Raw genomic sequence first — 25,241 nt, forward strand, 5'->3', positions numbered from 1 at the left:
GATCGACTTTGATTAGTTCAGAATCAATTCACTTATCTCTACAACTGGAGGTTACCAGTTGGGGGTGTTCTCTACACATATTGACACTGTCCAATCATTGCTATCAGGCCGGATTTACACGAGGCATGTACGTTTTGCCCGCGTAAAAAAAACCAGGGTTTTGCGCGCGCAAAAGGTACTTAACAGCTCCGTGTGTCATCACCATATGATGCGTGGCTGCGTGATTTTCGTGCAGCCGCCATCATTATGACACTCTGTTTGTATGCTTGTAAACAGAAAAGCACGTGGTGCTTTTCTGTTTTTATTCATACTTTTTACTGCTGTTGCGCGAATCACGCGCGTCACATGGAAGTGCTTCCGTGTGCTGCGCGTGATTTTCACGCACCCATTGACTTCAATGGGTGTGTGATGCGCGAACAACGCACAAATATCAGACAGTCTGCACGGCCCCATAGACTAACATAGGTACGTGCGAGGCGCGTGAAAATCACGCGCGTTGCACGGACGTATTACACTTTCGTCTCAATAATCCCTCATAGTGGGACTGTGTAGAGACACACCCTTTTGACAAGGGGAATGGTAACACCCATTGTCAATTTATTCATAAATTTCTAGGAGACTTAACAGAGGAACAGCACAACACAGAGTTCTAAGAAATACAAGTATTTACTAAAATAGAAATGTTAGGAGGGGTGAAAGCTCCTTTTTAAGACCATAGTAGAAGCGTCAGCATCCAATTCGGTATTCAAAAATGTATTGTGTCCATGTAGTGATACATAAGAAAAAAACGCAACGTTTCCACACGTAGTAGTAATTGGGTCTTTCTCAAGATTGAGAAAGACCCAATCACCATTATGGGCAGAAACGTTGCTGTTTTTTCTTCTGAATGACTACTTGGATACAGTACATTTTTGAATACCAAATCGAATGTTATTGCTTCTACTACTGTTTTGGATATCGTATTTTATTGGGAGTGAAGGCCTTCCCTTTTTTTGCTGCTTGCATCCTTCCATTGCTTGGGTCTGTTGCTGTCCTGCCATGTGGTTTGCTGGAGCCCTTTATAAGTTTCCCTTTTTGTTGTACTTTAAATTCGTGCCACTTTTAAGACAACATTATTTAATATCAGTGTCATAATTACTGTAATTATTACATGATTATTAAAAGTCAGAGACATACTGAATTATTTATTAAACCTAATAATAAATTGTAGTATAACATTCATTAAAAACGGATGCACTTTAAATTAGACATTTCTCATGGTTATCTACTTTTTCAGTAGACTCAAGGCCATTGGTGTTCGTAAAGTAACCAAATTTCTACCTCACAATACTTAAAATTGTATTGACGCTATTTTTACTCATTTTAGATCATCAGAATTGTATAATATTTAGTGCTAGATTAAAGGACATTTTCCAAATTTACAATGTCGGCTTCATTGAGCCCAACGGAGGACATTTTTATTACTTCATCATAGCCTTTCTATAATGTCAAATAGGTTGTTTGTAAATCAGCTCATAAGAAAAACACTCAAGTGGCAATTGGTTGGTTCCAAATGGATCTTTTAAAGGACCTCTGGGGCCTTATTCTATTGCGTCCATTATTATCTGAGAGCCTTGGCTACTCTGGTAGTCTGATCTGCCAGACCAACCCTGCATATAGAGAGCTTTGTTTCTCTTTTGTTTCTCTTACAGCGGCATATGTCACACACAAACTTTGTCATTAGTCCAAAAACCATTAAAAATGCACATACCATATTATGTGTGTACATACATACTCATGCATAAAGCAAATCTCTGTTTATTTTAATTAATTAAATAAAATGCATATACAGTGAAGGAAATAAGTATTTGATCCCTTGCTGATTTTGTAAGTTTGCCCACTGTCAAAGACATGAACAGTCTAGAATTTTTAGGCTAGGTTAATTTTACCAGTGAGCGATAGATTATATTTAAAAAAAAAACTGAAAATCACATAGTCAAAATTATATATATTTATTTGCATTGTGCACAGAGAAATAAGTATTTGATCCCCTACCAACTATTAAGAGTTCAGCCTCCTCCAGACCATTTAAACGCTACAAATCAACTTGGTGCCTGCATTAAAGACAGCTGTCTTAAATGGTCACCTCACCTGTATAAAAGACTCCTGTCCACAGACTCAATTAATCAGTCTGACTCTAACCTCTACAACATGGGCAAGACCAAAGAGCTTTCTAAGGATGTCAGGGACAAGATCATAGACCTGCACAAGGCTGGAATGGGCTACAAAACCATAAGTAAGACGCTGGGTGAGAAGGAGACAACTGTTGGTGCAATAGTAAGAAAATGGAAGACATACAAAATGACATCGATTTGGGGCTCCATGCAAAATCTCACCTCGTGGGGTATCCTTGATCCTGAGGAAGGTGAGAGCTCAGCCGAAAACTACACGGGGGGAACTTGTTAATGATCTCAAGGCAGCTGGGACCACAGTCACCAAGAAAACCATTGGTAACACATTACGCCGTAATGGATTAAAAGGTCCCCCTGCTCAAGAAGGCACATGTACAGGCCCGTCTGAAGTTTGCAAATGAACATCTGGATGATTCTGAGAGTGATTGGGAGAAGGTGCTGTGGTCAGATGGGACTAAAATTGAGCTCTTTGGCATTAACTCAACTCGCCGTGTTTGGAGGAAGAGAAATGCTGCCTATGACCCAAAAAACACCGTCCCCACTGTCAAGCATGGAGGTGGCAAGATTATGTTTTGGGGGTGTTTCTCTGCTAAGGGCACAGGACTACTTCACCGCATCAATGGGAGAATGGATGGAGCCATGTACCGTCAAATCCTGAGTGACAACCTCCTTCCCTCCACCAGGACATTAAAAATGGCTCGTGGCTGGGTCTTCCAGCACGACAATGACCCGAAACATACAGCCAAGGCAACAAAGGAGTGGCTCAAAAAGAAGCTCATTAAGCCAGTCTCCAGACCTTAATCCCATCGAAAATTTATGGATGGAGCTGAAGATCCGAGTTGCCAAGCGACAGCCTCGAAATCTTAATGATTTACAGATGATCTGCAAAGAGGAGTGGGCCAAAATTCCATCTAACATGTGTGCAAACCTCATCATCAACTACAAAAAACGTCTAACTGCTGTGCTTGCCAACAAGGGTTTTGCCACCAAGTATTAAGTCTTGTTTGCCAAAGGAATCAAATACTTATTTCTCTGTGCACAATGCAAATAAATATATATAATTTTGACAATGTGATTTTCATTTTTTTTTTTAAATATAATCTATCTCTCACTGGTAAAATTAACCTAGCCTAAAAATTCTAGACTGTTCATGTCTTTGACAGTGGGCAAACTTACAAAATCAGCAAGGGATCAAATACTTATTTCCTTCACTGTACATCACTATAACTGCCATTAAACAGGTACAAGAAGAGAGGTCATGTCTGGTTATTGTTCTATAAGCCATTTTTAATGACTTTCCCGACTGCCCACCGTTTTTCGACAGCGGGTGGTGATGGTCCGGAGTCTAGAGCTATTTTTTTTTACGTTGCTGTAGAAAAGGTTTATGAGCGCTCTAGTGAACGCTCATTCGCTAAACAGGAGCTGTTATGAACAGCTCCTATAAAGTGGCGTAGCTAGGACTTTAGCACAGGGGGGACACATCTGAGTGGGCCCCAACCCACACAGTATAATGACCCCTTAGTGGCCCCCACACAGTATAATGCCCTTATAGCTGCCCCACACAGGATAATGCCCCTATAGCTGCTCCCACACAGTATAATGCACCTATAGTTTCCCCCACACAGAATAATGCTCCCATACCTGCCCCCACACAGTATAATAACCCCTTCGTGCCCCCCACATAGTATAATGACCCCTTAGTGGCGGCCCCACACAGTATATTGCCGCTAAAGTGCCTCCCCAAAACATAAATAATACCCAAACAAAACAAAGAATTGCACATAACCATGACATTGTATAAATACAATAAATAACTCTTTAACAGGAAGAGTCCTTGGAGGCATTTTCCTTTTTCCAATCATCAAAATGCAACCTTCTTTTTAGTGCCAGCACATGTCCTTTACCCTTAGCCGCTAACGCCTGACCCAAGGGCACCCAAATTCAAGCATGGCACTGCTTAACCTCCTGAGACCCCGAACCACCACCAGGAGTCCCAACTTGTAGCTGTACCATAAACAGCTGTTAATCTCCATCCTTCAACTGATCGTATTCATTACATCCAAATATTTATCCTCCAAAGACCCTTTACCTGCCACAGATGGAATGACACCTTATACATTTCCATCCTTCCACACCCGAACAGCAGTCTCCATACCTTCCTGCAGAGACAAACACCACATGTCAATGCCGATGGCATTAAGATGCACCCCGTCACTCCTCAAGTATTCATCACTCGCACCTTCCAACTCCCTGTGACGCACAACAATACCCCCATTCCTCTTCATAAAACTAGCAACCTCCTTTTTACTTTTACCCCTGCCTTGTTTAAAGCCACCACCGACCTTGCCACCCTCCAGACCTTGCACGCTACTATATCAGATCAGACCAACAGAATACCCGGAAAGTTAGACAACAGGCGAAGCATATCCATTTTTACATCCCGAATCAACTCTCGAGAAGGCTGCACACCCAGATCGTTGCCACACGTGTGAATAACCAGCACACCAGGAGGCCTGTCTAACGCAGTGTCAAACTGAACTTCCCTCATGAGATGACTCCACAACATGCCCCTTACACCTATCCATCGGACCAACGGCTCGTCCCTACCGATGCCCAACATGTACCGCCACAAACAAGGAGTTCAAAGACAGGCCTTGCAAAACCAAATATCGCAATACAACCTACAACCGGGGGAGAATTGGCCGATTGATTATTGACTGCCTGGACTACTCCCATATTATCGCAACAAAGACTAACCATGCCATTTTTCCTTCAATCGCTCCCCCAGACCACTGTAGCCACCACAATCGGAAATAATTCAAGGAGCGCAAGGTTAGACACTAACCCCTCTGACTTCCAGGAGTCCGGCCACAGTCCCGAGCACCACTGACCCTGAAAATACGCACCATAACTGCACGCCACAGACGCGTTCGTGTACAGTTCCAACGCATCAACGCTGATTACCGCATCAATCCATATCGATCTCCCGTTACAAGAATCCAAAAAGATTCCCAAACCGCACTTCACTTGATAAGTGAAAAAAATTATGAGGTGCTAACACGCCAGCAGTCGCCATGGCCAAGCGCCTACAAAACACCCGTCCCATGGGCAATATTCGGCAGGCAATGTTCAAGTTTCCCAACAGGGACTAAACTTGCCGAAGCTGCACTTTTTTAGCCCTCCAACACTGACCCACTCACAGCCGCAGGTCCTCCAATTTGTCCTGCGGAAGTCTACATTCCATGCAATCGGTAATGATACACTAAAATTTGACCACCGAAGTTGGGCCCTCCGTCCTATCGGGGGCCAACGGAATCCCAAAACGCAGAGACCCCATCTCCATGGTGCGCAACAAAATCGAACAAACCCTCGACTGAGGAGGGCCAATAAATTAATCTAGATAAGTAAGTACAGAGAACCAGCCGGCCTCTTGCTTCGCCACCCATTCCACAAACGTACTAAACATTTCAAAGTAGGAACATTAAATTGAACATCCCATAGGTAAACAACAATCAACATTATATTACCCCTCCCAATAGATGCTTAATAATTTAAAACTGTCCGGATGTACCAGCAGCAAACAGCAAGCTGCCTCAATATATGTCTTAGCCAGCAAGGCCCCCTGACCAAACTTATGCACCTACGACACTGCTGAATCAAAAGGCGCATGAGACACCGAACACAATTCAGGGTCAATGCCATCATTAACAGAGAACCCTGCGGGGTAAGACATCTGGTGGATAAGGCGAAATTTGAAAGGCCCCTTCTTGGGAACAAAACAAAAGCGGGGAGACTGTCAAATCCGCCAATGGAAGTGAATCAAACGGCCCTGCCATCCTACCTAAGTCTACCTCTTTTAACAACTTCATAGTAAACAACCACCATATTGGCATATGCCGAAGCGAAATTTCTCCCTGGAGAAAAAGACGCACCCGTCGTACTGGCAATTTTAAAAGCCGGCGTAAAACTGTCTTGTAAAATCGCCGCCGCCCTATCAGGATACTTATTTAGAAATGGCAGCATCTCTGCCACCCTCACCGGGGTCACCGATCTTCTGTTGAGCATTCAAACTCTTCCCCTTTCCTTTTTTAAAACACCTAGACAAGCTGAACGCTCCTCCGCAGCCGTAGCACTCATGTTTAAACTTACAGTCGGTAGCGAATTTGCAATGAACTTCATTGAACTGCCAACAGCAGCCCTTCTGGAAACCTGCCGACTGTGCCGCTGCTGAGGAACTGCCGGCCGACCCGTGAAAGGGCTGACTCCCGCCCACTCTCGTGGAGCCACCAACAGGCACATCCACAAACTGATGTCCTTGTGATCCCATCTAACGGAGGGGCGAACCACTTTTTCTCTGCCTAAATTGCTCATTGTATCGCAACCAAGCAATACCCCCATACGCCTCCCCCACGGAATCCAAATAACAGAATAACTGGGTACAATGCTTTGGTGCCTTTTCACCAATGACGCTCGCCAATATTGAAAAGGCCTGCAACCAATTAGCAAAAGTGTGAGGTATTAATCTATACCTGCGCTTTTCCTCCTCTTCCTTCTTACATTTATCCGGCTTTGCGCCAATCTAAATTGAACTTCTCTAAGGGGAGTAATGAAAATATTTCCACATACTTGTCCTTCCAAATTTTTTCCCGCACATCTTGCTTTAAATGGCCACCCAACGACCCCTCGAAGCAAACATATACCTCCCCTTTGCAGCATCTGCTATACGCACGTCATGTCATCCACCGACTTACTTTTTTCCGCCACAACCTCCGTCCCTGCAGCTGACGCCGCAACCACACTCTCATGTCAGGTCACCAGTGCCGCCAACCTGACACTACCAGAACCCGACGAAACCCCTGCGCCAAAGTGCAGTCACCCGGCCGTCCCTGGGATCCACTACCAGTGGTCAGATGCATCCGGAGTTAATCTGCCGCCGCTGATCTCAACGCCTCCAGCTCCAATCCCGACCGGTCTGCGACACATGCCACACTGCGCATGCGCGGTTGGACTTCCGAAACTCCGTCTTCCATCACTTTCAGAATCTCGCCATCTTCATCCGAACTACCAACATCTCCCGCGGAAGGGGTGGGACAAGGCCCGCGCCGTACGCTGCTAACAGCCAACATCCCTGGAGACCTGCTCTGGCTAGCAGGTGGCGTCTCCGGCCCCACCATCGACCAGGACCTTTTTCCATCCAGGGACTCATCAGGAACAGCAGGGGAGTGAGCAGCCCTCCACTGGGAACGGGCGCCTCTCGCAGATAAAGCGCTATCCCGACAGGAACATCGCCAGGAGAAGCGGCCGCACCACCGACCATGCTGCTCTGCAGGACCAAGGGCGAGGCTGAAGAAGCGATGCCTCCCCCTGCATGTACATCTGGCCACAGGAGAGGATTCCTCCTAGGCACCCGCCGCTGCGATCCAGGCTGCGGGCAGCCGAGTTTGCCAGCCGTGGGCTCCTCACGTGACGCCGGACTCGGGGAGTCACCCCAGGGCTCAGCCGCTCTGGAGGCCTAGAGCGCCGCGAACAAGTCCTCATGGAAGCCGGGGGACTAGCAGAAGATACAGCACCGCTCCCCAGGAGAGTCTACAGTTGGGCCTGGAGCCAGGTCTCTCCATTTTCGGATGCCAATGACCGCAGCTTATTCATCATACCCGCCGTGCCCGGGACACAAGTAAGAGATCACTCATGATTCTGGCACCTTACAGAGGATGAATAGAATCCCCATTACACTCCCTCTTATAAGCCCAGGGGATAGGCAGGTAAAGGGTTAACAATGGGACCCGGATATATTCAGGTGGGAATGGATTAACCAGGGATGTGTACCAAGGGGACCAAGGGATAATGTGCAGATGGGTCAGAACTAGGGCAGGCATGTGGGAAAGTGTTAACTCAGGGGCACCAGCTTGTTGTGTAGTGGGGAGAAGCAACGGTTAAGTATAGGGGGAGAGAGGTGAAGAGTTAAGCCAGGGAGAGAGAGGGGTTGATACTTAGTGATGAGGAGCCGGGGATCAGGAGAGGTCCATTGGTGGCAGGGAGGACGTCGATGGAGTGGTGAGAGGAGACACGCAGGGCAGGAGAGGTCCGTTGGTGGAGCTGGGGAGCAGGTAATAAACTTCCGAGCGTACTGACGAAGGGCTATTTAAACCCTGTCGGTACGCTCGTAAATGGGGGCGAGTGGCGCTCGCCCCCAGCTAACATGGGTTGGCGCGGTGATATTACATCACCGGCCGATTCATGAGCACCCGCGCGCGCAGGAATTTTAAGATGGAGACAGGAGATCAAAAGCAGTATCTCCTGTCTCCATCACTTTTAACCAAAGCAGGACAATGACTAATTGTCCTGCTTTGTTGTGAGGCAGGTACTCATGACCAGGGCTGTGTCTCTACAGCCCTGGCTCATGATAAATATATATATATAAAATTATTTTTTAGTAGGAGACACTTTTTATTTACAGAAAAGAGGAACGGCAATGGGGTCCAATGTGGCCCCCACATATGCCAATATTTTCATGCGGCGCATTGAGGAGGGCCTTGTTTATGTGTCCCACCACTTCAGTTCAGTGCTGCGGTGGTGGCGATACATAGACGATGTCTTCCTCATATGGACTGGCTCAATGCTTCAACTACAATTATATTTACTATGTCTTTCTCTACAAGTTCTATTGAATTTTTAGATACCCGAATTTCTATTGTCAACAATGGATTGGTTTCTGACCTGTTTTCCAAAAAAACGGACAGAAATAATCTCTTACATTTTACAAGTGGGCATCCAAGTATGTTGCTGAAGTCATTACCTTATAGTCAGCTTATTCGAGTTAAAAGGGTGGTGAGTCAGGAAGAAAAAGTGTCCTTAAGACTTAACCAAATGTGTAAAAAAAATTCAGATCGGGGGTATCCAGACTATGTGCTGGATTCCAATAGACGGAAGGTGGATCTGCTGGACAGACAGGACCTTCTCAGTGGTCAGATTGCTATTAAGAAGAATGTTCGGTTGCCATTTATCTCCACTTTTTCCTCATTAAGCCCACAGATTGGTGGGATTCTGAGGAGGGATTGGAAGATGTTGGAAAGAGCTCTTCCTGGGGTTACTGAATTCCAGGAGAGGCCTATGATGGCATATAGGAGAGGTAAAACACTAAAAAACTCTCTGGTCAAGGCAGACATCGGGTCACATCGGAAAAATCAGATGTTTCTGGCCCCCCCCTAAACATGGGTGTTTCCCATGTCTTGGTTGTAACATCTGTGATATGATGATCAAGGGTAGCACCTTTAGTCACCCACAAAATGGCCAGTCAATAAAGATTAAAGGTTTTTTCACGTGCCAATCATCTTATGTGATTTATCTGCTGAGCTGCCCATGTGGTCTTCACTATGTTGGTGAGACCACTATGGAGGTACGTCTCAGGATGAGAAATCACAAATCAAACATTAAAACTAAGAGACAAGATCTACCAGTATCGAGACACTTTGTTGAGAAGAAGCATAGTTTATCACAGTTGAGATTTAGAGTCATTGACTCAGTGCCCCAGCTGAGACGTGGCGGTGACAGGGGTCTGGTACTCAAAAGGAAAGAGCTTGAGTGGATTTTTAGATTGGAAACCATGTCTCCTAAGGGGTTGAACATAGAATATTCTTGTGGCCCACATATTTGAGATAGTGACTGATATCTATTCTCTCCCGTGGTTCTTTAGAGATATGATTGGTTGACGTCCTCAAAGGTATAATCTGTGTCTGTAATGTATAGTTCAACTGAGGTCCTATTTTGACCTTCGTTGAATATACATATATTTTTTATATATTTGTTTTTAATTGGCATATTTTGTATACTAATATACTTTTCCTTTTTTTTCCACGTTTTTTTTCCACGTTTTAGATACATAACTGCTTGTTAAACAATTTTGAGAGACATTGGATAGCGGCAGAAGTCTTCCCTTTAAAAGCACCAACGCTACACTTGGAATACACACTAGCAGAGCTCTATTTAAACCTAAAATTATTGTTTATCCGGACCACATAGTTGCAATGCTGTTGATGTTTGTATTTCCTCCCTGGCATTTTTAATAAATGTTACTCTATTTCTCCACTTAAATATGGGTTTAGCGTCGATATTCATTTATATTACGCGATTTTTGGCAGATGTGTTTCTCTCTGCCTTGCTATTTATTGGGACTATCTGATATCCTTGTTTGGAGTGTTTAAAGTTCCCTTTAATAGAATATTCGTAATATTCCCATTGATATTTACAATCATATCATATTTAGACAATATGACATGTAGATTCAGTTCTCTACCACTAGGGGGTCGTATATTACATCAGCAGCTTTGCATCTTGTACACATTTGTATTTGCTCTAGCCTTACTATCTGTATAGGCGATTGAATATCTGCATAAATTCATTATGGATGGACAATTGAGTCCAATGCATTGTGTCGATTATGGTCTAATTTTGGATATTGTGTTATTTTCGGACATCCTTAGGTTTTGAATAGCTTAGTTCCGGCTGGCGCATGCGCAGGAGCGGTGGAACGCAAGCTCCGTCGTGGCGCGTGCGCAGTAGGAACCTGCTATCTGATGCGTTCCACCGGATGTAAACATCCGGTTTGGGCGCCATCTTTGGACATGCGTACTAGACGCACACATGTGTGTGTCGGACGCATTTGTCATCTCTTCACAGATTGAATGATTTACAGTGAGTACATTGGTGCTTTATTATAATTAGCTTCTGCCTGCTTCCAATTATCGGAAATAATTATTTATTTATAGTGTTTTCTTGTAATTATCACTACATTTTGTATGTATATTCTATTGCTTTTGTATATTTCACAGTGGAAAAGTGATCTGCACTTTATGAAATGTTTTCATTCAATACTGGTATATGTTTTGTACATATTTTGATGGATTTACACATGTAATTGTTTTATTACCAATTGATGTATGCGCCTCCTATAAATGTTTGACACTTTATTCAGTTTACTATGGCTTGAGAAAGGTTCCTGTTGAACCGAAACGTTGCTGTGTTGAGGTGAAATAAATCCACTTTTGCTTTCATCCACCTTGAAGTCCTGGTGCCGTTACTACGCTCTACATTTCTCTCTATTTGGATATTGGAGAATTGATTCACCCCCAGGTAACGAGCACATGGCCTGATTTGTTGCATTTGGAGTACTGTGTTCATCCACCCTGGACTGTATATATACATACATATACATATAAAACACTTCCCTTTACTATCCCTCTGTTGTCGGGAAATCGATAATACAATTTGGGGAAGTGTTCGTGGGGTTGTATTTACCCCTCAACCTCCCTTGTTACTGGTAATGGTCTAAGATTCAAGGAAGTATACTTTTGGATTTAGGTACTTGACATCACCTATCTCCTCAAGGACACCTTCCCGCCAGTTCTCAGACCCAGGAGTCTAGTGTCCATAGAACGAAGTTGAAGCGAAACCTCATAGTCCATAGAACGAAGTTGAAACGAAAACCTCATAGTCCATAGAACGAAGTTGAAACGAAACCTCACAGTCCATAGAACAAAGTCTCAAAGTCCATTAAATGAATGAAGCTCATATGAAACCTCAAAGTCCATCAAACAAACGAAGCTCATACAAAACCTCAAAGTCAATGAACCTCAGAGTCCTTGTTCTTTCTTGCTTGGAATTCCTTCCTCTTTAGAAGTGTCAACGGGTCTTTCCAGTGACCAATCAAATTTTAGCATGCTGACCCGTGTAAGGCTACTTATGCCCACACACGTTCAGCCTTGGAATGGCTTATCCCTTCCTTTTCGACAACCTTCCTCAGTACACAGTCCATTACCTTTCCAAAGCATCTTGATTGAAGATGAAACAATCTTTGCTGGCCGATATCCAGGTCTCTATCATGGCGGGTTAACATCCCTGAGGAGGAGGTAATAATCTAATCGTGGAGCGGAGCATATTTCCATTTTCCCTCTACATAACCTTCAATCCATCATTGAATGGACCATACCAATTCTAAGTTTGAGGTGGCAATTACCTACAAGGGTGTGTGTACCCAACCTGTCCATAAGGGTTCCTACACACTACACAATCATACAAACAAAGTGTAAAATAACCAAACATACAAAAATATTCCCTCCCCCCAAACCATAGAGATTCATGCTCAAACAGCATCTCTCACTACTCCTCCATAAACACGTGGAAGGTACACATGTAAAAGTGACTACAAGCTGTAAATATATGCCCGCCTACACATACACACTCACTCACTGTGGGAAGGGCATGTCCTCACTGAGTATGCCTATCTACACCTAGAATGTCTATATGTACAACTTGGAAGTTTTTGTACGACCCATTAATTCAGATTTACACTTTTCAAATATATATATACAATAAAAAATTCCGGGTCGCACGTCTGTATTATTGTGGACTTAAACACCTTCTACGAATGTATTCATGACTTTCTGCTTGACCTCATTGTATTTGGTAGACCAGTCCTTTCATTCGTCTGTATACGAAGAACAGTCCAAAGTACATGATTGCTAAAAGAATGAGAAGGATTATCACTGGGTGAATGAGCAAGTTACAGAAGGAAGTGGCCTTGGGACTATATACCCGAACAAGCTCTCCCACCAAGACATTTCCGAGTCCGTCTCAAGGTTGTTCACAATTCCTGTGATCTTTGTCTTGTCATGTTGCAACTGAATGGTAGCTCGATGTTGGAAATCTTTCATTTTCTCCACGACATCCTCTTCCTCATTGAAGTCTAGCAAGAGCTTTCTCAGTTCAGTGCCATACCGAAGAGGAATCGTCTGGAGTCTCACAGGAATGTCTGGACGGATGTCGAGCCTCTTTTCAGGAGTCACATTAGTTCTTCCCTTCTGATGCGCCACATCAATGCCTAGTACGGGATTAATGGTACAATATGCTACTGGGGGGAGAATGCATCTTTCAGTGCAGTTAGTCGCATGGATGATATATGAAACATTCTGCATTGGATATCAGCAACAATATCCTTGACCCATGTATTTTAAGTTTGAGGAGGGTATAAGGTTGGCCTTCATTTCTTAGGACCCCTCAGTATCCCAACACTGGCGTCTAAGTACCCGGTCGTAATTACCTTGGCAGATAGCATCCTCCTTCTTCCAACATGCATCTGTATCAAACAGATATGGATGGCTGCCCGCATAGGTTAGGATAGCCGAGGGGAGCTGTGGATGAAGCACCATGTTCTTATTCAAGACGACACCCAGGTTTGTGGCACTATAACCGTGTCTTACAGTGCTCGACATGGGTGCCAAGGATGAGGCTGTACACGTCAGATTCCGGCACCCATGCCGCTGAATTACCCACCAGTTGGTATGATTCATTGCAAACGAAGATATTAGAGGACTTACCCTTTGCCGGAGGTTAAATGGGTAGTGGCCGCTATACAATAAAGACACAATATGTTTGCCTGAGGGTTCCCCCCTGAATCTGTGTACATGCCAGAGTTTTTGTGTACTATCCTGCTCCTCCAGGAGACCCACAACTAACCTTCTAAACTTCTCTTGTAGAGCAGAAGATAGGGAGGTAGTGGCATCTATGTGCACATGCTGCAAGCCCTCAAGGACATGGTTTACATCAAGATGGGTCTTAAAACCTTTGCTGGCATGTCTCCCTAGATTCCCAAGTTTACTCCTCAGGACTTTCAGATCCATAGTGTTAATTTCTCCTACTCCCAGGCACCTCCTCCTAGGCCCATGGCTACCAGATCCCTTTGTTTCCTGCTACTCCAGAGTCTATTTTCCTTTCCTACCTCTTGTCCCGACTCTACCCATCCCCTTATCATGTCAATTTGGTTCCTCACGAACTCCTCACATCTATGATCCCAGTGATCTACCCTGAAATCCTCTACTGAAACCCTCCATGTGTATAGCACAAATTTGGTATCGGTGATAATTCTCCAGGGAGATGATAACTAAGGAGTAATGGGATCTGCCAATCTATGGGTAGGGATGTTACAAGAGTCTGAGTGAGGTTTCACTGGCTGGAGACATTCTGATTCGTAGGGAACTCGTACCACCCTCACACATATCTGACCCCTTCCTTTAAAGGAATACCATTAGTCACTGTCTCCACCCTGTAATACTAGGTTCCGGGTGGGTTTGAATTTGGAAAGATAGACCCACTGTGTAAATGTCCAGCACCCCTCATCGACTGCCTCACAAAACGGCCACTTAAAGGAACCATCTATATTGATGTTAACGTTAATATCCCTGCCTCTGGGGTCCTTCTAATCGGAAGAAACATATCTATTCCGGTATTCCTCAGTCATAGGAACCACCATCCATCAATCATTGGGGTGTCCACCCCATTACATACTATATCCCATCTCCAGGGGTTAGTATCTGACATCACCATCTGTGTATCCGGTTCCCAGTGGGCATAGGTGACAATATAATGTCCTCCGGAACACAGCTCCCTCTCATGATAGTAATCATAAATGATCATATGGATGGAGACCCCACTACCTGAGTATACCCATGATCCTTGGCATCGGTCTGTACTTCTAAAACTGTTGCTCTGTACAGGCTTTCCAGTTTCACCGGAACGCCCTGATCATTCCATAGTACTTGCCAAGAGTTACTGCAGTTTAGCTTCAACATCATTACACTGGTCCGTAAATAGTCAGTGGAAACATGTCCATGCGCATATTTTGGATTCCTATTCATGACCATATAAGAATCCCTTAAAGGGAATGTGTTGCCAGAAAAACATGTTTTTTTTTTAAAAAATTAAACATTTAGTGTGTGGGTGATTAAACATTGTTCAAATTTTTTTTATTTTTTTCTAATTTATAATACTACCCATTTTTGGTCACTAGATGGAGCTGTCACCAAAATTGCAGCTTTGCAAAATTGGGTAAAAAGCCCTCGCTCTAGTGAGCTCTCAGCATCCCCCCTCCTTTATCCTGGCTAGTGCCGGGATAAACGAGGGGTTTGAACGGTGTAACCTCCTACACTGTGTGTCGCCATTTTTTGAGCTAACACACAGTGTAGTAGGTTTACATACAGTAGTAAACACACACAAACACGAACATACATTGAAATCTCTTACCTGCTCCTGCCGCCGCGGCTCCCTCCGGCCCGTCCGCTCCGTTTGCTGCCGCTGGTCCAAGTGCACAAATCCGGAAGCCGCGACCGGAAGTAGTAATATTACTGTCCGGCCGCGACTTCCGGTCCACAGGAAAATGGCGCCGGACGGCGCCAATTTCGAATTGGACTGTGTGGGAGTTCCCACACAGATGCTGTACACTTAAGTCAATGGGACGGGAGCCGTTCGCAGTCCCTATGGGACTGTGGCTGCCGTATTCCATGTCTGTATGTGTCGTTAATCGACACACACAGAAATGGAACAAAAAATGGCAGCCCCCATAGGGAAGAAAAAGTGTAAAAATAAGAAAAAGTAAAACACAAACACACAAATGAATATAAACGTTTTTAATAAAGCACTAACATCTTTAACATATAAAAAAATAATTTGTGATGACACTGTTCCTTTAACATACAATACGCCTTCAGTGTGCCTATTACAGGTATGGGTCTTTCAAAATATGCCCTTACTCTCAGGCCATCCTGACTACTAGTACTCAGAAAAATGGCTTTAAAGATATACCACCCACTATACTCTGCCCCAGTGACATCTTCAGGACTCAGAACTCCTTCCCTGGTGCACAATACCTCTGTTGTATTTGCCGTCGCTTGCCTGTAAGGATGCAAGTGTAGATTCTTTTACATCCATATCAAAGACTTAGCGGGTGTTAGGTCTGAGTCCTGAAAATGACTATATTCCTTGAGGCATAGATCATGTAAGTCATGTTGTATGGTGGATACGTTCTCCACTGGGGTATAGTGTTGAACTACACCATTGGCAAAACCCTCTCTCTGGAACCCATACAAATACCACTGCCCTGGTACAAATGTAAGGTTGTTGTATGGTTCCAGCACTCTACGTACCTTTCAAACATTCTATGGCTATAAGACTTGGTGACCCAAGTAATCTGTCATCTGTACCTAATGTGGGTTCGAAACTATCCCCAGAAGAGCCAGGATCCACCAAAATCCTGCTTACCACTAGCATCACAAACTGGAGACATACCATTTTCATGTGGTAACTACCCCTCACAATTCTCGGTTCGGCGATGTTCCTTCAGCCTGAGATCAGCTAAGGGATAATGTGTTTAACATGCCTTCCCTTATCACCCGTCAATGTGTATGTAGTGTGGTCTGTCATTCACGTTCGACCTACCACCCCCCCCCCCCCCGCCTCACCCAACTATATCTGATCCATTATTGAGTTGGGGAGGATTGGGTGGCTTTTGCTTGGTCGATGTGGATCCAATGAACTGTTTGTTTATTGTCTACGTGACCTTTTCTTGGATATTTTCGGCCTCTGTACTTTCAGCATGGTTTCACTCATTACCTTCAGGACCTGGTAGGGTCCTTCCCAGTTTTCACCCCAGGGACCTGCCCTGCAGAACACTTTTACCATCACCATGTCACCTACAGAGGGCAATACAGTCTCCCCCTGTATATACAGTCCACAAACTTGCGAACCAGGCCTTGTGGAACTCCCATACCTTGATCCTTGGTAACCTTCCTATACATAGCTTCAAACTGACCACAGAGAGTCAAAGGCTCATACTGTATGGAAGGTTTGAACATTGCAAGGATCTCTGGAGTGACATTCCAGTGTCCTGTTGCTAATCTCATGAGTATTGAAAGGCGGTCTTCCTCATCATGAAATTGGCAATTTTTGGGATACGTTCTCCCTGTTGCCTCATACCTCTGGTTGAGGTGGGTAGGCAACCACAATTTAAACAATTCCGGGGCCACTGAATATTTTCTGTAATAACCCTCAAAAATATCACATGCCGTAAACGAATCCACATTTGGATCATACTTTGGGATCTCTTTACAGATCCTCCACAAGACATTTATCCTATCCATGTTTTTATGCGGTGATAAAATTCTTGTGATCTTTCAGGATGCGTTGGCGGATTGGAAGCGCTATGTACTGTATCCCATCTGCTGCCCAATCCCCAAGTTGAGTCCTCTCCGTGGAGGTGACTACTACGTCTATTCTCCAAAGGTGTTGCAGAAAAATTAAACGTATGCTCCACCTAGTATCTGAACCTGGATTATTGGATATGCAATCCTCAGAAAACAATGGCGCCATTGCCGCTGTATCCCCCTGTGCCATTCCCGAAACATAAACCTGTTTTGTGGGAAAGGGTCTCACGCCGTTAGCACTAGGCCAAGACATCTGAGTCTCTCGTGTGTGTATCTGTTTGAGATTCTCGACACAATGGCAAGTGAGAGTTACCTGTGGCCATCTCCCCTTCCATTTCCGTGCCTGCTCTTGTCTCAACATGTTCCGGCCTCCAAATTGTATCCTCAAAAGTGTATACGAACTTTGCCAACATTTGGAGCCGTTTGGAAGTTTTCTTAAAAACACTCCTCTTGCTGATGCACAACTTATTATGTGCATAAGCCTGGTCCAATAAAGTGGACCACAACTTTGCTACTGACCTATATGTAGTGGGTGGTACTGGATTGAATGAACTGTGTTTAGCAAGTTGTTTGAGTGTGGAGAAGTACATACTCTTTCAGAAGTCATCTCAGTCTGCGTTGTCCTCCTTGTCCCTCTTTGTTTGAAAATGGTCCTTTTTACTCTGGAATCCCTTTTCCCGACCAGATGGACTTCACCCAAGGAACACTAACATCTATATTTCTGGAGATTCGTCGCCTTAGAACAGCATGCTGCAAAGAAAAAGAAAAATGTTAATACCTTAGAAAAACAACAATAAATAAATAGGTTCGCTGTTCTCAATTCTATCCTGTATCAAGCCTTAAATAAATCTGTTACTCGTCCAAACGTCAATATTTTTCTGATGTATAGCGGAATTTGCTGCGGAAACGCTGCAGAATTTCTTACAGGGGTGGAAATTACATCACAGGAAGAAGAAATATCACCATCACACAGCCCTTGAAAAATAAAACGCACCAATAAACCGAGCAAAAATCTGCACTATTTCCGCAGTAAAAAAAAACGAATGAAATGGCTCAGTTTTTCCGCAGAGAATTGTCTGCTAGTTGATACGTAAATGCTGCAGAAATTTACACTTTAAGGCTTGTCCACACATAACGAATTTGCTACAGAAAATTTGTGCAGAATTTACGTATCAACTAGCAGACCCCCACCAATCACTAGAACGAAGCAGCTGAAGCGCTGGTGTGAGCACTCAGCTGCTTCGTGTCTGTTCGGCTTTTTCCCGGAAATAAATTTATCGGTGTACAGACTAAATAGAAAGTCTATGAGCCCGTACTCCGATACATCGGCTTTCCGAAAAAAGCAGAACAGAAATGAAGCGGCTGAGCGCTCACACGAGCGCTTCAGCTGCTTCGTTCTAGCGATTGGTGGGGGTCTCAGTGCTCGGACCCCCAGCCAATACCCCTACCCATCTAATTCCGGGAACCTGTCTGTCACGATTCCGGGGTATGTGGACACACTAGGCCGTTCTGCCGTAGCAGAGTGGCAGGTAGTCAAACAACAGTCAATAGAACGTTTTAGCACAAGAGTACCTGTATGAGAGTCCAGACAGACATGAGATGAAGCAGACATTTGACACAAATGATTAGTGGCTAGGGTGACGTTTGGCGTGGCAGATGACGCTTGATTTTCTGTTGTGGGTTTTCCCCTTTGAATTCAACAGAAAGCCAAGTGTTACGACTTTTTCGGCGCAATCGCAGCAACTACGCCGCAAAAATCGCAACTCTGGAAAAAAAAAATCATACTTACCCAGAACACCCTTCTTCTACCTGCAGTCTGGTCTCCTGAGATGACGTGTCATCCCATGTGACCGCTGCAGCCAGTGTCACATGGTCTGCAACGTCATCGTAGGAGGCCGGACTATGTGAAGAGAAGACGGAGGGGGGAGTTGGGAGCGCTTTCTTCCGCAGCTGAAATTCTGTTCGAAAAACCGCACCACAATGTGGTGCAATTTTTCGGACGGAATGTACTGCGGGTTCCAGGTCGGACACGCTGCGTGACTTTTACGCAACGTATCCAACCGTGGGAACCCGGCCTTAACAGACAGGCCTGAATAAGCGCTTGAAATTTGCATGCTTCCACTACAGACCCATCAGCAGAAACAGGCTGTTTTATATATTTATCTGCTTACCATTACATTTAGTCTGAGTGAAGATAACGTCCAGTGGAGTACTTAGAGGGGTTTCCTAGCACCCAGAAACCCCCCTCTGAACAATTCATGAGAATGCATCCAGTTAAAGGGAACCTGTCACCAGCATTTCACCTAATGAACTCTACTCACACCTCTCTGGCCGCTGCTGTCAAAAGTTTATTGCCGTTATCTCCTAAACTCCTCCTCCGACCATGAATAACGGTCTGCAAACATTTTGCGACTTTTATGGTAATAATCTGGCAGTCTCGTTCGTTCCTCTTCTTATGCCCGCCCACCGAAGAAAACTGACCCGACCTGAATGCCGAAAGATAGCACGCATGCGCCCGTCATGTATGTTCCTATACCCATCCCTGCTTCATCTGGGCCTCAAATCTAGTTACTGTGCATGCACCGCTATGGTGTCCCGTTGTGCGCACGCACCAGAACAGGACATCGATGCGCAAGCACGGGATTTCGTGTGTGCTGGGGGCAGACGAGGAGCTGTCCATCAAAAGTAAGGAGGCAGGGTTAACTCGGAAAGGCTTGAGGAATGAAGATATGACTCTTTTCAAATGAAGATATGACTCTTTTATGCTCATTAGCATACGGTGTGGGAACATTAAAAAAATGGAATACCACAGGTACAGATCCGACTTAGAAGATAATTATAGGTTACATAAAAATGATTTTTCACCCACTTCCACCAGATATTGCTGGTTTAATAGTTTAAATGCTGGTGACAGGTACCCTTTAAAGGGAACCTGTCACCAGCATTTCACCTATTGAACTTTACTTATCCCTCACTGGCCGCTGCTATCAAAAGTTCATTGTCGTTATCTTCTCTCCTAAACTCCTCCTCCGACCGTAAATAACGGTCTGCAAACATTTTGCGTAATAATCCGGTGTCCCTTTGTGCGCACACCCCAGAAGAGGACATCAATGCACAAGCGTAGGATTTTGTGTGCTGGGGAAAGGAGAGGAGCTGTCAATCAAAAGTAAGGATGCAGGGGTAAACCCGGAAAGACTTGAGGAATGAAGATATGACTCTTTTCAAACGAAGATTTGATTCTTTGATGCTCATTAGCATACGGTGTGGGAACACAAAAAAACTGAATACTAACGCTACAGAGCCGACTAAGAAAACAATTATAGGTTATATAGAAATGATTTTTCATCCACTACCACCAAGTATTGCTACTTTAACCCGTTAGTGACCGACCCATCGTGTTTCTACGTCGGTCACTAACGGGCTTTATTCCGATGCCATAGACTTTTTATGTTGCGGCATCGGAATAAAATAGCGCCGCCGGGGGGTGGTTTAGCTCCCTGCTCTCAGCTGCCGGAGGTAGCTGAGGGCTTGGAGCAGTGACTGGGGACCGCTGTTTGCGGTCCCCATACCGGCGATCGCCGGTATTCAACGAATACCGGCGACTGCCGTTACAATAAATGTGCCTCAGCAAATTATGATTTTATCTCCTCTCACCATGTATGTTTGGTGAGAGGAGATAAAAAAAACTGCTTCTTAGGCCCCCTGCTGCCTCCGATCGTGTCCCCCGTCGTCCCCCCGTGCCACCCCCATCCCTAACTGCCGGGAAAAAAAGAAAATGGCGCACGCATGCGCAGTGAGTCTAAGGCAGCTATTCTGCCTGTAAATAGAAACTGATCAGGGACCCTGATAATTGGTCCCTGATCAGATGGTCACTGTGATATACCTATCACAGTGACCATAGTCCCATATTTACACAATACAGCACAAGATTTGTGCTCTTTCCCTCCCTCCTCTCACTGTAGTTGATCTGTGAGAGGAGAGAGAGAAATACTATAGAAATCTTGTGCTGTATTATACTGTGAAATACACCACATATGTACTCGCCAGTGTTCCGATATTGTCCGTAATCACGCCAGATTACCCGTAATCACGCCAGATTACCCGTAATCACGCCACATTACCGGTAATTACTTGTTATCTCCGTAATTCTTTTTTTTTTTCGCTGAATTAGTTTTAGTTGCTGTAATTAACTGCGGTTTACCGTATTTTTTTACGTTAGTGTTGTGTCTATATTATATAAAAAAAATAAAAAATCCCCCAAAAATTTTAAATACAAAAAATAAAAAAATTTACTTGTTAGTTTAGTGTTACAAAATAATGAACCGCAGAAGCCGCAGAATGTTCTCTGCAGAGCAGGCATACGCCATGCTGTGCTCTAGCGGTTCCGGCAGTGATACGAACACTGCGTCAGAAGCAGAACTTGGCTCAGAAAGCGACACAAGTTCTGCTTCTGCCACTGGACCCCCCAGCCCTATGGTGGTGGACGCAGCGGTCACCGGTGAAGCGTCAGGAGCCGGGCCTAGTACTGCAGTCCCTCCCGCAATGTGGGATCCTGCAGTTTCTTTCTCCCCCCAAATTCCGCCATTTACAGCGACTCCAGGCATCAACTCTGATGTCACAAATTTTACCCCCTATAATTTTTTTAATTTGTTTATAGGCGATCAGGTCCTGGAACTAATCGTCCAGCAGACGAATTTATATGCCAGGCAATTTGTCACCCAAAATCCCAGTTCTTACTATTCCAGAGGATGGATCCCCACAACCGTCTGTGAAATGAAAAATTTTTGGGGAATTACCCTAAATATGGGGATAGTAAAAAAACCGTCTATCCGCTCCTACTGGGCTACCAGCGCTACCCACAGCTATCCACAGCGCTATCCACAACTCCCAAATCCCCCCAAGAAGTGACCCAGGCCATGATCGCCTCAAAAAGTTGAGACCCCTCATCTCCCTCCTATCTGAGTCTTTTCTAAATTTGTACACCCCAGGCCAAAAAATAGCGGTAGACGAGTCCCTTATGGCCTTCAAGGGCCGTCTATCGTTTCGCCAATATATCCCCTCCAAAAGAGCCCGATACAGAGTGAAACTCTATAAGGTGTGCAAGAGCACAACGGGCTACACCTGTGCCTTTTTTATATATGAGGGCAGGGACCGCCACCATAATCCCCCAGGATGCCCAGAGGATATTGGCATTAGTGGGAAAATTGTCTGGGAACTCATGGTGCCATTCCTACAGAAAGGGTAGCATGTGTACACCGACAATTACTACACCAGTGTCCCCCTGTATAAGTCCCTCCATGCTACGAATACAGGGGCCTGTGGGACGGTACAAAAAAATAGAGTCGGCTTCCCTCAGCAGCTGGTGTCCAGGCGACTAGTAAGGGGTGCGTCACTCTCATTCACCAGTGACCAGTTGCTCGCAATAAAATGGAGTGACAAAAAGGACGTGTACATGCTCTCCACCGTGCACGAGGACACCACAGTGGCAGTGAGAGAGAGGGGCGCTACCTCTGATAAGAGGAAACCTGTCTGCGTGGTGGACTATAACAAGTTCATGGGGGGAGTCGATTTATCTGACCAGGTCCTACAACCGTACCTGGTCAAGTGCAAAACTAGGGCCTGGTATAAAAAGGTAGCGATCTACCTTATCCAGATGGCCACATACAATAGTTATGTTCTCTATAAGACCCAGGGAACGCTCAGTTTCCTCCAGTATCAGGAGAAAATTATAGAGCACCTCCTGTTTGACTCCCCCGCACCTGGAGACTCCTTTGAGTCGGAGAATGTCAAAAGGCTCACTGAGCGCCACTTCCTTCATCCCGTCCCTGCCACTGAGAGTAAGGAATACCCCCAAAGGAGATGCCGGGTGTGCAGTAAACACGGAAGGAGGAGGGATACCTGGTTTTACTGCCCCATGTGCCCTTCAAATCCAGGCCTGTGCAACTACCCCTGTTTTGAGACCTACGACACCGTTTCTAATTATTAATTTTATCTATAATTTAGGGAACACCAAAAAGGGTGTGGTGGGGGGGGATTCTTTTTAGGGAGTCAATTTCATTTATTCATATTTTATTTTTCGTTTCTGGGCTTTCCAAGGGAGGGAGGGATTCTCACGGGGAGGTAGTAAAGTATTTATTTCAGACTGTAAAACTAATTTTCCCCTTTTTGATTTTTTTATACATTTCTTGGACAATTAAATCCAGGACTTGATCACTCACAAATAAATACAGTTTATTGTGCAGGAGCCCACATCTGTCTATTCAGAACATGGACCCCACAAGTGTTCTTGAAATAAAAAATAAATGTGGGCATTGCATTTATTAGTAGATAAATCCAACTCCTGCCACCCGTGCCGCCCCTGAATTAGTGGAAGTCGTGCATTTTAGCAATGGTTACAAGAATAAATTGGGGATGTATTTCCTTTTTCTTATGACTATGTCCTGCCACATACGGCTATTACATTCCTAATTCTGTACCGTGATACGGGCATGAGATTTTTTTTTTGGAGGATCTCTAATAATCGAGCTGTTCCTTATCAATATACCATAGGCTTTGTTACGGTTCTTCTGGAAATACTGACATCATTTTGGGGATTAGTGATCCTTTACTGTTCCTATAGATGGTTTTGGACACTGTCCCTTTATATATTCTGTAGGTGATTGGTTGTTTTGTGCAGTTCCTACCTTGCCGGGCAGGGGCCTGTTATGGTGTACCGCGTCACTTGGCACATTCGTCCCTCATAAGGATTGATGGAGCTAAAGAGACGTTGTACAACCAGTCACTGAAAAAAAAAAACCTTGTCATGACAGCCCTGCAGGTGTTCTTCTATCTAGTGAACAGACTCGAGTATGTTGGATACATTTTCCTCCATTTGTTTGAAGATATTGCCCGTCACTCCAGTACAGTTTATTTTTTCCTCTCTGACTTATTTTATATTAGGACAGAATTCTGTCCACAATGACATCATAATGGCACCAACTGCTTCTTCAGCAAGACATAGTCATAAGTACAGGCAAATAAGTCTATAGCGACATGTATCCGTTATGAATACACGGCTTCACTTCTCTTCTGTATGCCGCACAAATTTATTAATGTGGCATATTTCTAACAAAATAACCTTCTACCACGTCTCCTCTATTTCATGTGGAAACGTAATAAGAGTTTGAAGAAAACATTATATACCCATAGTGTCTGAAATGATACCCATTATTTCCTCCTTTAAAAAAATTTTGGTCCGCATGCCCACTACACCACTAGATGAATACCTTTAGGGGTTTAGTTTTTAAAATGGGGTCATTTCTGCGTGTTTATTTTATTTGTTCAGGCAGCTCAATGCCTCTAAATGCATGATATGGGGCCTAGAATTTATTCAATTGTGCCCTGAAAGCCAAAGGGTGCTCCCTCTCTTTTTTGCCCAGCCATACGTCTAATAAGCAGATTGGGGCAACAATGAGAGTATTTTTGAAAACAGGAGAAACCGGGTGATTGATTATGGGGTGTGTTTCTTCATTCTTATGGTCGCTTTACACAGAAATCGGTCTTCAAAGTGATACTTTTATGAAAAAAGTGATTTTTTTATTTTTTTTCACCTGCTATGCATTAAATTTAGCAAAAAACTGTGGGGTCAAAATACTCACTACACCCCTAGATAAATACCTTAAGGGGTCTAGTTTTCTAAATGGGGTCGTTTATGGTGAGTTTCTATCGTTCTGGTAGTTCAAAACCTCTCCAAATATACAGTGGGTCCTAAAACATTTTCAAGCAAAATATGAGTCCTGAAAGCCTCCGGGTGCTCCCTTTCTTTCGGGCCCTGCTGTGTGTCCAGGCAACACATTAGGGTCACAATGGGGGCATTTTTGAAAACAGGAGAAACAGGGTGATAGATTTTGGCGTGTGTTTCTTCATTCTTATGGTCGCTTTACACAGAAATCTGTCTTCAAAGTGATACTTTTATGAAAAAAGTGATTATTTTTTTTTTCCACCTGCTATGCATTAAATTTAGCAAAAAACTGTGGAGTCAAAATACTCACTACACCCCTAG

The sequence above is a fragment of the Rhinoderma darwinii genome, chromosome 2 (assembly GCF_050947455.1).
Source record: "Rhinoderma darwinii isolate aRhiDar2 chromosome 2, aRhiDar2.hap1, whole genome shotgun sequence".
Classification (NCBI taxonomy): Eukaryota; Metazoa; Chordata; class Amphibia; order Anura; family Rhinodermatidae; genus Rhinoderma; species Rhinoderma darwinii.